The sequence below is a fragment of the Schistocerca serialis genome, chromosome 6, assembly GCF_023864345.2.
Source record: "Schistocerca serialis cubense isolate TAMUIC-IGC-003099 chromosome 6, iqSchSeri2.2, whole genome shotgun sequence".
Taxonomy (NCBI): Eukaryota; Metazoa; Arthropoda; class Insecta; order Orthoptera; family Acrididae; genus Schistocerca; species Schistocerca serialis.
Window position 1 is genome coordinate 306,287,836 of NC_064643.1, and position 13,828 is coordinate 306,301,663.

Genomic DNA, 13,828 nt, shown 5'->3' on the forward strand with positions numbered 1-13,828 from the left:
ACGACGTATTTGGAATAACAGCATAGTTTACAGACATCACAGATTACACTGGTAAGTAACACAACCACAGGCTAACTTTTAATAAGAGCCCACTTACATCCAATTCAACATAAATACATGACGTCACATAGGATGTCATGGGTCAAGGCAAACGGGTGGAAAGGGCCAATGCGCTTGACACGTTTGCCATTGAGGAACTACGAAATTAGTTTGAGAACACAAAATGAAAGTGCATGAACTACGCCAAGTATAGAAATCTGAAAAAGCAAGCACATAATATTTGAACCTCCATGAAAAATTGAAACAAAATGGTGTTTAACGTGATACACTGTTAGTAACATCAGGTTCTGTAATCACATCACACTCTACCAATGGTTCAATCTGCTAGTATTTCTCCACAAAGTACGCAGACAATTAAAAGCTTCTACGAAATTCTAACTACAGATGATTCGGGAAGGTGAATAAATAATTGACAGATACGCGAATAGCTCATACCTCTTGCAGGTACAAAGCACCTCGGTTCTGAAACTGGGTTTTCGCTTCGCTCAAAGCTTCTATAGCTCCCCAGGAACTTTAAAATGTTTCGATAGTTGTTCTCGAAACACAAAATTCACTCTACAACACTTGAATCAAAGCTGAAGCTTCTTTCACTCAATAACTCAACAGCGAAATCGGATAGGCACTTCTAGTACTCGATAGAATACGGAAGTAATTGCTAGGCAACGGTCCTTGACGGTTTAGGTGACATAGCATTGTTGTTAGCATACCCTATGACCAACACAGAGGCAACAGAGCACAAAATTTTGTAGGAACGACGACAGAAATGGTTAAACGACCACTGAAATAAAACTTTGAATAAGTTAAATATATGTTGGAGCTTTTAAGATTATAGCATCGCTTAGAAAGAACGTCGCACGCGCGTGTCCTCGATCCTGCATTCACGTAATATGTTGAAATGTTTTCACACGCCCAAAAATTAATTCACTCAGAGCAGCGAACAGTCACCCTTTTTCTACGTCCGTTTGTGTAATAACGCAAACACATTTTCTGGTGCATTAACTTCCTATATCTTTCGCTGAATCTCTCCGTCATGAAAATGGAAGATTTGTCAATGAGACGGATCACATGAGAAATAGGTACTTTTATTCCGCATACACTGACGGAAAAAAGTTGAACAACCCAGTAGCGCGACTATGAGAACGCAAATCACGATTGTTTTAAATAAACACTGAAAATTTCGTGAGCGATAGTTACCTTTGACATTAAACGATGTGAGTTGATGTTAGTCAAGAGACCTTTGTCAGCTCTACAAGCAGTAAGAATGAGACAGTATAGTAGGGGTACGAAAAGGTGGTTGTTCCTTCTGCGATATTGCGGTCTGTCATATGACAGCACGAACACTCTTGTGGTCATCCCATGAACCTTGACTGTAATACTGTACGCCAGTCGTGAACAGCATTCCGGCCTGTGTTATGCAACACGATAACGCTCTGCCACATACCGCTGCTGTAACCCAAAGTGCTCTACAAAATGTCGACATGTTGCTTCGGCCTGCTCGATCACCAGATCTGTCTCCAGTAGAGCAGTATGAGACATCATCAGGCGGCAATTCAAGCCTCATTCCACAACCAGAATTAACCCTCTGTATATTGGCCGACCAATGGCAACCAATACCAATAGCAACAGCAATCGCCAGAAACTGAGAGATGTAACAAACATACTTTTAGGAAAGATTAGTCATTTCAAATGGTTGGTAGTGTTGTGACAGTTTTCCGCTTTTTGTAGTAACTCATTTGACTACGAACAAGGGGAACCAATTGCCAATACGACCTTCCGTCGGCGTAACTGTTCTTTCACTTTCGACAATTATTTGTTAATTTTAGTAACTCGAAGTCGAATTATGATTCGTATTCCCCGTAAAACTGCAGGGCCGCTCACAACAGACTGGATAAATGAGTTGAGAAGTCGCAGAAAGCAACGGGACCATGACTAGAAAATTACTGTGGATTTCGAACCACTTTTCAGATTGATGACAGCTTTATCGCCGGCCTGTATGGCCATGCGGTTCTAGGCGCTTCAGTCTGGAACCGCGCGACCACTACGGTCGCAGGTTCGAATCCTGCCTCGGGCATGGATGTGTGTGTTGTCCTTAGGTTAGTTAGGTTTAAGTAGTTCTAAGTTCTAGGGGACTGATGACCTCTGATGTTGAGTCCCATTGTGCTCAGAGCCATTTGAACCATTTTGAACAGCATTATCGTTATATGTGTACATGACATAGATTTCCTTTGTATCCTTGGGTAACGTTATTAAATACTTTTGAGTGATAAACGAAATATATACTACCACCAAACAACCCTTACCCCTCAGAGTAAATGAATAAAATTACACTAAATAAATATCCTTATTTTCTGAAAATACGGATAAAATAATATAACTGGGTTGTGCATTAGATAATACTACAGAAATATATGAAAATTTAACTGCATGTCCTGAGGTTTATACAACACTCACCCACTTTTCCATTTGTTAAATAGTTAATAATGCAACAGACAGATTAACGTCAACAAATGATAAAAATAAACTCATTACTGGTGTAAAATAGACAATTATCTGCACCAATACATTTACAATAAGGAGGAAAGATGAAGAAGAAAGTGACGAGTGAAGGATGTCGGTAAAACCACGAATATTATTTTGACAAAGATGGTCGTTTTTCACGCTATTCCGCTACGTTTTAACTGGTATCATTTTTATGATTTTACATTTTAAAGCCAGATAACATATTTCATATTATTTCTTTTCCAAATAGAAATAAATTTCATTTAATCAAGAAAGTAAATAAAAACTACTGTTGTGCTTCTATAGGTACCACACTACACATGCGCATATTACTGAGAGGGGGATTTTTATCCGTAAAGGACAGAGCCGTCACTGTAAGACTGAAAGTTTATTATCATGAAGCATTAACATATGTTTCACTGAGATAAGCAAGTGAACATTTAATGAAAGAACGAAGGATTGTATTCTTGAAATCTATCTTTGTGTCAGGTGAGTGAGCACAGTAAATGTATAATCACGAGAATAAGCCCTGGATAGTGCAAGAATGGGATGTGGTTAAAAGCAAGAAACCTCGAAAATAAGAACGAACAGCAGCAGAATCATTGAATTGCGTGAAACAAGCAACTGTATGTATGAATGCTAAAATTGTAAAATTGTGCAGTTAGGCCCTCATGGAAGTTAACTACAATCAACTTGGTGATTCTATTGAAAGCTCATTCTCACCACTCTCATACAGACTGAATGCAATAGTCAGTGGTGATAACAGTTGAGTCTGGCTTGGCCTCTGCACTCGGAGCTACAATGGAAACATCCATATGGGTGCAAGTGTTATCTGGCAGCAAGTATTTTCTTCTCAGCTGCCTGTCCACAAGTATTTATTCTTCGTTCTGCTAGCAATAAGTGTTATCTATTTTAACCACCTGCAACTAGAAAATCGCTTTTCCGTTAAGTTACGGTTTTGTGCATAAGTTAAACGAACTCTTACTCCTGCGGATTTTATTATCATTAATCAATAACTCCAAGGTGTTGGGAGTCTCGCGTCCGTCGGCCGTCGTAATTTAATGTATATATTATTATTGTTATTATTATTTTTTGATTGTTGCCGACTTACGTGGTGGGCCTTAATAAAAATGATATTTAAGTTGAACAATGTAATAAACTTTTCATATAAATTTCCTCGGCTAGTCAGTTGACGTTAAAGCAAAAGATCTTTAGTTATTAATTACAATTGCGGCCCACACACGCGCGAGAGTATTTTCTTACCTCCGTTAACCATTGTATTGTAGTCAGAGTCCTGGCTCTGGGTCTCGGCTATGGTACTGAAAATAAGAATCTTAAAGCTAAGTATTTCTGCAACTTCGTGCGGCTGTGGAGAAAAATTGATATTATGCTAATAGCGGGCGAGTTTTCAGCTTCCGTTAAATTTTCATAAGTTAATATCGCCACGTAATGGCGTCGTTGGCTGCATCGGCCGCTGCGATTGTTGAGCTGTAAATTACTTGAATGCAGGTTAATTCAAGGAAGGCGGACATGAAATCGGGATCACCTCTTACAAATTAAAAGTGCACAATAAATTAAAATCAGTATATTATATGCTTAACTCATACAAATATGCTTACATTCGTCAGCACACACAAGATGTCCCTCTAGACACATTCAAGACAAGCGAAGAAGTAAGGTCGACTAAAAAATTAACAAAAGAGTGTAACTGGGCGTCTCTTTAGATCATTCTGTCATAAATTATTTCTTTGCAATCTAAACCTACACAGAGAAATTATTATTTTAAGGCTACATGAGAAAAAAAAAATCTCTTACAAATTATGAATGTCTTCTTTATAAATATTGTCTTTTCGTAATATGGCACTGGGGACGCTATAGGAGGAAGATAGAAAACTTCTCCCAGTCCCTGACAGGTTTCTGAAGCTGACCAATTGATTGACTTACACCTAGGTACACACACGAAAGTACGTGGTGTCCAGTCAGAAAATTGGTTACAAGTGTTTTAAACTAACGTTCCTGCTTTGCACGTCTGCTGAGACAAACGGTTGTACTGACGGTCTACCTTCTCTGAGAGCTGGAGCTGGCTTAGGTTTCAATCTTTCCTGAAAGAAATCCTCCCAGTGCCTAGAGCAAGACTGTCTTTTACGCAGATAGCCGCCCCTCAGTCGCCCGTCGAGGGGAGTTGGGACCAAGCGAATTCTGCATTCTTTACATGCTTTCAAGGGTAGTTTTCAGCACTGAACGAATTTATTACTCTGCTTGATCCTTCACATAATCTCCCTTATTGTGAGCCACCTACAAAAAGCTCGACATTACTGCAGAAAATGACTGCCTTAACTGTTATAAAAGGAATGTAAGAGAAGAGTTAAATTAGCTGTGCAGTCACTGGCTATACTAAATATCATCTGCAGTTATTAGGCAGCATTAAAGGGTCGACTACATTGACCTTGAGGATGTGCATATGACATTAAACGCTTCGTAAGACTTTAGGGATAAACTGCTGTGTAACATCAGCTTCTCATTGTGAATAAAATGGATGCTGATGAAATTGTGTTGATGATTCTGATGTTTGGTTTGTGGGGCGGCCAGCTGCTAGGTCATCAGCGTCCTTACAAAGTCCCAATTTTTACACAGTCCAATTTCTACACAATCCAAGCCAGCCACTGTCACGAATGATGATGGTGACGATGGAATGATGAGCAAAACACAAACACTCAGTCCCCAGACAGAGAAAACCCCCAATCTGGGTGGGAATCCAATCCGGGATTCGTGATCCAGAGGCAGCAACGCTAACCACTGCACCATGAGCTGCGGACAAATTGTGCTGAGCTTCACCTGTAGCACAAGTTCGTCAAGGACATTTTAACTGGGACATGGGTACCATTTTTGCTTTTCGTTTCACGTACTCATCGTCTGATGAATATCATGCCTTGGATTATAAGGGTAAAGCTGGTTCCAAAGTAAACTACAAGAAAATACGCAAGTGCACTTGTCTACAAGCCTCCTCACATTCGTTTTTATGTATTGGTGAACCAGTAAATTTATTTCAGGATACATATAATAAGAAGAAGACCACCAGGCGCACAATATTACACAGAATCTGAACGTTCTGCGAATACTCATAAATGAAGGCAGTGCGTTGATGGCCTCACACACATGGGTGGCCTGTTGTCACAATCCACAGATACTCAAATCCATCTACAATTAATTACTCCATTCACAGTCATCGTATAGCAATAGTGAATCATTCACTCAGTTATAATTACAGCCATATGTTGGACGACCACTGCAGCATAACCTCGTTGTCTGACAGATGGCTGGGATGAGGCTGTCGTAAAAGGGTCGAGCAAGCTATAAGCATCTGCAGTGCAATGCGGTCTCAAGTCGAGTGGAGTGAGTTACCACTCGTGGCATGGAACCAGTCATAAAGGGGTGAGCTGCTACCTCAAGTAGCAGCAGGTATGAGCTGGCATATACGTGCCTCTCTCCAGCCAGCTGAGGTGAGAACGGCTGTGTTTACTGGACACAAGTCGCTCTGCAGGGTGCAGCCTCCATGGTATGTCAGTCTGTCAAGGTCGCATCACTTTACTGGTCTCGAGCGTGTGTGTGTGTGTTTTTCTGTTCAGAACATCCGTGTCATGTTTGCGTGCAGGTCATGTGCCTCATATTACTTGTAAAACCCTGAAGCAGCAGTACTTGAGAACATTTGACAAATAAAATTTATGTAAAACCATTACATAGAATTATCTTGTTTAATGCGACTACCAAATATGGCCCTTTGGCCTCATATTCAAAAATAAGAAAAATGAAGTGTCCATTACTTTACAAACGTGTCTGGAATTCAGAGCCTTTAAAATTGAAACATCTAGCCTTAGCCTTCTGGACCTCTTAAAAAATGAAAGAAAACATTAACGAGCAAAGCATAATACTGGCTCTATATTAATTAAACTAATACAACTCTTACTGATGAGGTTCACTGGAAGGAAGATGACAAATTAGGTGAGCTTTCTGAGGTAGCCACGGATGGTAAACGGAATTTCGTGCACGTATTTTGTGCATTCAAGATATATAAGTTGCTGGTGCGCCATGCAGCTAAGCAATGAGGTAGTACTTTGCATTTACATACGACCTGTTTATCATGATAGCCCTTCCTCTTTCTCTCTCTCTCTCTCTCACTCACTCTCTCTCTCTCCCTCTCTCTCTCTCTCGCCTGATGCTTTCGTTTGTTTATTGTCTTAGAGTAAAAGTATTCTCTTAAATCGGCATCTCGTACCAGTTTTCTCAAACACACAATGGTACATGTGCAGAACGTTGAAACTATAAAAATGCATAAGGCTTTATCATAATATTCATTACAACTGCAAAATATTTCCTTATTGTAGTTACCGGCCGTCCGGAGTGGCCGAGTGGTTCTAGGCGCTTCAGTCTGGAACCGCGCGACCGCTACGGTCGCAGGTTCGAATCCTGCCTCGGGCATGGATATGTGTGATGTTCTTAGGTTGGTTAGGTTTAAGTAGTTCTAAGTTCTAGGGGACTCATGGCCTTAGAAGTTAAGTCCCATAGTACTCAGAGCCATTGAACCATTTTTTTGTAGTTACCGTACCTGTATTTGTGAGCTCAAGTTACCTCCATTTTTCACATTATAATGTTCCTCGCCAAACATTGCATCCAAGGGTGGTATTCGTATTGCTGTAAAACTCATTTAACATCACAAAGGTGGGCCTCCACCGGATGACAGTTGCATCCCCTGTGAACAGTAGATGCAAAATAGTGAAACAAGTTTCGCATCTTCACTTTCTTGATCTCACGTAACTTCACTTGAGGTGGCAAGTTATTACACAGTAGGTTGGTGCCTCACACTATCGCTGTATTTTACACTAACAATCCACATTGGTTCAGCGCTCAGTGCATCTCACTACTAGCGTCAAATATTAACAACAACACGAAAATCGTCCTTGCAAGGCAAACTCACCGTCACAACCAATACACTCATTGTCTTTCAATACTGCCTCAAAAGTTGAAAATCACGCACAAGTACTCCACATACATTCGTCTCCTTCTTCTTCGTTATGCACCAGCCCACAGTTACGAAAGTGGTTAACATCCATTAAACGAATCTCTTGAGGTGTTAGATGTGTAGTCGACCTTTCGATCTGCGACTCCTGAGGGTCGCACTCTCATAACGTTATCACGAAAAATTTTCCTCGCCGTGCATGCACTACAGTCTGCATAAAGAATTTTTATCTTACAAATCAGCATCAGGTAAGTCATTTTAATTTATTATGTCTTTACTATCGGCTATTTGCAACACATTTATCAAAGAGTATCCATATATACCACTGAATGTACAGTCGTGCGCAAAACTATTCGAGTGACCTGAATTGCATTTCGCCTGATTCGCATGCAACCCGCATAACGCAGCTGTCTAGCAGGTCCTCTAATCGCTCCTCGGTACAGTCGTTTGACTATTGAAAATGGTTCCAACAAGTCACCACCAGGACACACTGCTCAGTATCGTAATAACTCGAGATGTAAAGTAATAGCACGATACTACAAATATCAGGAAACACCTTATCACATAAGATCGTCCTTAAGGCTTGTAAGCTCACACTTATTACAATAAATGGCATACCTGGAATGTTACCACTCTCATTATTACGTCAGATAGGTAATGCAACTAGTAAGTTCGTCATATCCACGATTTCCTCTTCAAAGTAACATACCGTACTTATTATTTAACACAAAATGACATTAAAAATTTCAGTTATTCACGAGCAGCTAGTTCAGAATGTGTATGAACTTCAAATGATACGACGAACCGTCTCGTTCTGAATATGGATTCAAACCTAGGTCATGTAAACTAAGCAAAAATTTCATGAGTGACGGAAACTAATAGTCATTCCTGACTAGGCATGCAGAGAGTGATATACCTCGATTTTAGACAATATCAGTTAGCAAATATCAACTGTAAATTACATAACGTAAACATTTTGAACGGACGCGAATTTCTACCCAGCATCTACTGTCCCTGTTAACGAACTAGGAGAGATGTTAAATATTGCTTCTTCACAAGTAATTTACTTGATATGCCTTGAGGTAAAGCTTTGTGTTGGACAGGGATTCGAACCCAGAACCAAATCTGATTGTTATCGAAGCACAATCAGCTGTGACATACTGGATTTTCTCGGCAGTAGCTAGATGTTTTGACTGAAATGACGAGAGGAAACATTAATTTCTTCCTTCCCAGGACTCCAACCCGGCACCTATCGCTGTTATATTCTAGAGAAAACGAACGTTAAATATGGGTTTGTTACACCAGCAGCGACATGTGGGCAAGTTTGAACTAGAAATAGTTTTACGAAGAGTTCACTGCTGACTGGGAATCGAACCCCACTCATATCGTTGTTGACTGCACACAAAGAGATGTCAGCTCCACCAGCAGCTTGAACTTACAGTGATCTCGCAAATAGTTCTGTCTCACTGGGAGTCAAAAACGTCAGATATCGTTAGTGTTGACAACGAATGAAAATACATTAAAATCAAAGTTATTGACCACCAGCAGATAGGTGTTATCACGCTAGAGCTTGATAATACATAATGAAAACTTTAGTGCCGGGCCAGGATTCGAACCCATTCACTCGCAATATGTGGAGATGTTGAGGAATCTGCAGTTTTGAACAAACAACAAATTGTAGTGGAGGTGTATTGTCACGAAGGGATCAAATTCCGCGTTAAGGGCGGTCTGAGTTACATTCCCAGTTCAGAACCAATTTTATCGACATGCAGAAGCCCAAATAAATGATGGAATAAGTGTCCTGTGACACTACATAGCGTTTGTTTGGTCACTAGAAATTAATATCTAGTATAAGAATGGTTATTGGTGATAAGAGTTTCTACATTTCGCCACTTCTGACTTTATTGTGGTTCAACCTAATCTCTACTTGGTAGAGATGGAATATTATGTTTAATGTGAATTTCAGACCACAGTGCCATTATACCGTCTTCATCTGGCGTAGCCAGAAGAGAACAGAATCTGTCTCTCCCTATCAAAAACCATCAGTAGAAGTCGGAATCGAACCCACACCACACATATAGGAACCTATCATCACTCCAACAGACCACCAAATCCTCTTCTCTGTGACTCATTTTCCTATCGTAACGCCGTTGCGCCATACTGGGTGAGAATTCTGACACACAGGCTCCCTGTAGTGGTTTGCAGCATGTTCAGTACGTTTATTTACTTTGTTGACCCAGTCGCGATGAACTAGCTGCCTCGGCTACCCACTGCATACAGTCGACTCTACTTTTGTAATCACCGATATAAAGTCAGAACTGCCAACAGTGTAGGATGCAGAAATTTAAATTGGAAGTGTTCCTTTCCACTTGAGCTACTCTATTGCTTTATCTGTTTGTAGGGAACTTCGTGCAAAGCAAAAGAAAAGCTGTAACTGTTGCTTCTCATAAGTCTAGATCCACCCATATGCATTATCTTACAGCACTGTGGAATGCGGAAGTTTCCTGGGATGAAAACCGCAAATTTACAATCTCCAAGCGATAATAACTCATATTATTCAATGGAAATGACAGGAAAAACCAAGTGAACTCTGAGGCTTAATTTCGTACACACCAGGATGTAGCTTGCTATTTACGAAGAGACATATTGAGCATGTAAGTTGGAATATAAAGCTTTTCGATGAAACTATCTATGAAGGGGATAGTGAAATATCTAGGGGTAACCTTGGATGAGAAGCTGCTTGGACCCCTCATATTAAGAGCATCTGCTCTAAGGCAAGAAGTACTTTAGTCAGTACTAGGAAGGCTTTTGGGAAAAACTGGGGCCTAAGCCCCAGGGGTATGCACTGGATATACACTACAGTGGTTAGACCTAGGATTTCCTATGGGACCGTAGTGTGATGGAAGAAAGTAGGACAGCGGGTTGCTGCTAAGGAGCTTGCTAAGGGCGGAGATTGGCCTGCTTAGCCATAACGGGCGGAATCAGCACCACACCAACAGCTGGAATGGAAGCCATGCTGGATATGCCTCCACTTCACCTTTGGGTCAAGATGGAGGCAGCAGCTGGGGCACACAGACTTAAAACTGGCAAAAACTGGGTCTCATTCGGATATCCAGAATCACACACAGACATAGTAAGTGAAGTAAATATAGGAATGACTGAAGAAATGCCTGCCGACTATATAATAATTCTCAATTGCTTCGACAAGCTGTACAACATAATAATTGGAAGTAGGGAGCAATGGGAAAAAACAGTTTGACACGGTACGGGGGACATCGTTTGGTTCACCGATGGGTCATAACAGACCAATGCGTTGGGGCAGGGTTGTATGGAGTTCAGCCAAGACTGGAGAGCATCATCTCTCTAGGGCAACGGGCCTCTGTATTCCAAGCTGAAATTACTGCAATCAGGGCATGTGTGGAGGAGAATATGCATAGTTGCTACAATGACCGTAGCATCTACATCTATTCAGGCAGCTAGACAGCCCTGAAATCATTGGCAGCTCCTGCAACAAGATCTAAGATTGTTGCAGATTGCCACAGGACTATGGTGGAGCTAGGGGGAAGCAATAGGGTGAACCTAGTGTGGGTTCCTGGCCACTCAGGGATCTCGGGCAATGAACAAGCCGATAGATTGGCTAGGATGGGGGCAACAACTCCATTTATTGGACCGGAACCTGTCCTGATAATCACGAAGGCTATGATCAAATAAGAACTACGGAACTTGCTTAGGAAACAGCACTTAGGATATTGGACCAAGGTCCATAAACAAAAACATGGCAAGGTAATGATACCCAAGCCATGTTTTAAAAGAAGGTCTGTAATCCTGGGATTGAACAGCAAAGAGATCAAACTCATGACTGCACTAATAACCGGCCATGGGAATTTCAAAAAACACCTACACACAATGGGTATAACGGAAGAGGACCCTAAGTGTAGGATCTGTGATGAGGGTAAAGAAACTTCATCACACCTAATCTTCGAATGCATGGCATTGGAGAGTAAAAGATACAGAATCTTTGGGACAACTAGACCAGAAGAAATTGTGTCTAACAAAAACTGGTAGAGGAACTCCCTGCACTGTTTAAAGCCACTGGTTTGCTTTACTAGATATACAGGGAGCGATACCGCACAATAAACCTGGTTTCGATGCGGGCAGTGGCGGGTCAGACCTAAGCTGTTTAGCTCGCCTGTTAAAATCAATCAATCACATCAATGATGTTGCGCTCTCTCGAGCCTGTAATGATAAAGGGCACGTTTAGGTCAGGCATATTTTATACAGAAGTGGAAGAAGGAGAACCACTAAATTCTACTATCAGTATGCATTGGATACACACAGAAATTACTGTTACAGTATACTTATGGAGTCCAATGAGTGAACTGCTTATTTTCCGGTGAGAAAGAGCAGTGGTGAATAGTCGTCGCTACATCAAGTTACTTAAACTGGTGTCACTCTAAGGATTTATGGTCAGCGTCTAAGTGGAAAGTCAATGAGTCAGATACGGGTTTTGCATCTGGGAAATACTTTCCTACATTATAGAAGCGAATATTAAATTTGAACTAATATTGCGAAAATTTTGAACTTGGATAGCTTAGCACGAAAATGTTACTGTTTATTGCAAAGGAAAACAACAGATTTTCTAAAACATTCTCTGTCATACACAACTTGAAACAGGTCACGTCGACCATATCATATGGAAGAACTGACAGCGACGTATATCGGAAGGCAGTAAGATCCCTTGGCTTTAGGTTTGGCAGTATTCGACAGCCATTTCTAAGGGCAAGCAAATGAAGAAAGGCAGCGCGTTTTTGTTACCAAGTAAAGTCTTCATCAATTACTTTAGTTTTAATTTAATTTATCAGTAATCGCTGATGTTTGATAGTAACATGGAAAGCATTCCGTAGACAGGAAAAGAACCTGTTCTTGGGCAACTATTTCTATAATGACCAAAAGGCATTAATTGACCTTCAAGCACGTGTGTTCCAGCAGTGGTATGAAGAAAATGGTAGTAATAATGACGGTAATAATTGAATTATGCGGTAACTTCACACTTCACAGGGGATTTTCTCGAACTAAGAAATTTGCTAAATTAGTGAAAATTTCAAAATGGCTTCGCATCGAGGCTATGATACCTACAAGAGTCTTTATATCCTGCTGACATGAGAATAGCATAATCTGCGTGTCAGAAGCTTGCTTCTACTTAACTATTTAATAGACTAGCATTTTTTCCACCGTGAGTGATTTTGTAAGCTAAGAACATCATCCGTTACAGCACACTCCTGCGACTGGGAAATGTGGCCACAATGGTCTGTTGTAGCGAACTATCACAAATGCAATACGTTGGTACAGGCATTTACATTTAAGAGGCACAAACAGATTTACTTTACCTCTAGTAACCTCAAGAGAGACGTTAAAATTCAGAACCCGCATTAAGCATCATGTTCCTTCATTTCCACCTGAGCAGAGCCGGTTTACGTCGGGAAATGATAGGCGGAAGTCGTGGTAAATAGAAATACTGTCGCCAGTAAATTTACTTATATTTGAAAATTTTAGTTTATTTGATGAACCGATAGCCATTTAAAGGAACAGGGCTCTTATTTTACTTCTACTTGATTGAAGAAAAGACGTTGAAAAATTTGGTGCTGGGCTGTGATTCGAATTCGTATCTCCTCTTTCGAGGATCTGAATCTCTCTGAAGAGTGTAGTTCAATCATTTTGTTCCTTTTCCTCAAGACTGCAATCTTCTCTAGGTCTCCTCCAAAGGTAAATATGTGGGTCCGAATCCTGCTCCAGTACAAAAATATTCATAATTTCGTTTCTAGCCCTATCACGTGCACACCGGCCTGCTAGTGAAAATTAACATGCATTTTTAATGTCTGTTCATGTGTTACCAACAGTCGCAATAGGTGTCGTTATTTTTGGTCAAACTCTCAAACATCTTACTGTTGATGAGTAAACAATTGATACTTATTCGGGGGTGTGCCGTTCGATTGTCGCTCAGGCACAAAAATTTGTATCCTTATTTTAGATTGAAACATCTAGCAGCTGGTTAGAAAAATCGATACGTAACATTTGATTTTACTTAGTTAACAATCCGATTACGCGTTGGATTCGTACCTCCGTCACAGAACTTCACTTCATGCACTTCATCTTTAAATGCATGCACACTTTGTTACTTCTGAATGAAGGTATAATAGACATTTTTAGGTTAGGTAACAGGGACGAAAGGGTCTTGATAGGAGTCCCAGTTTATTA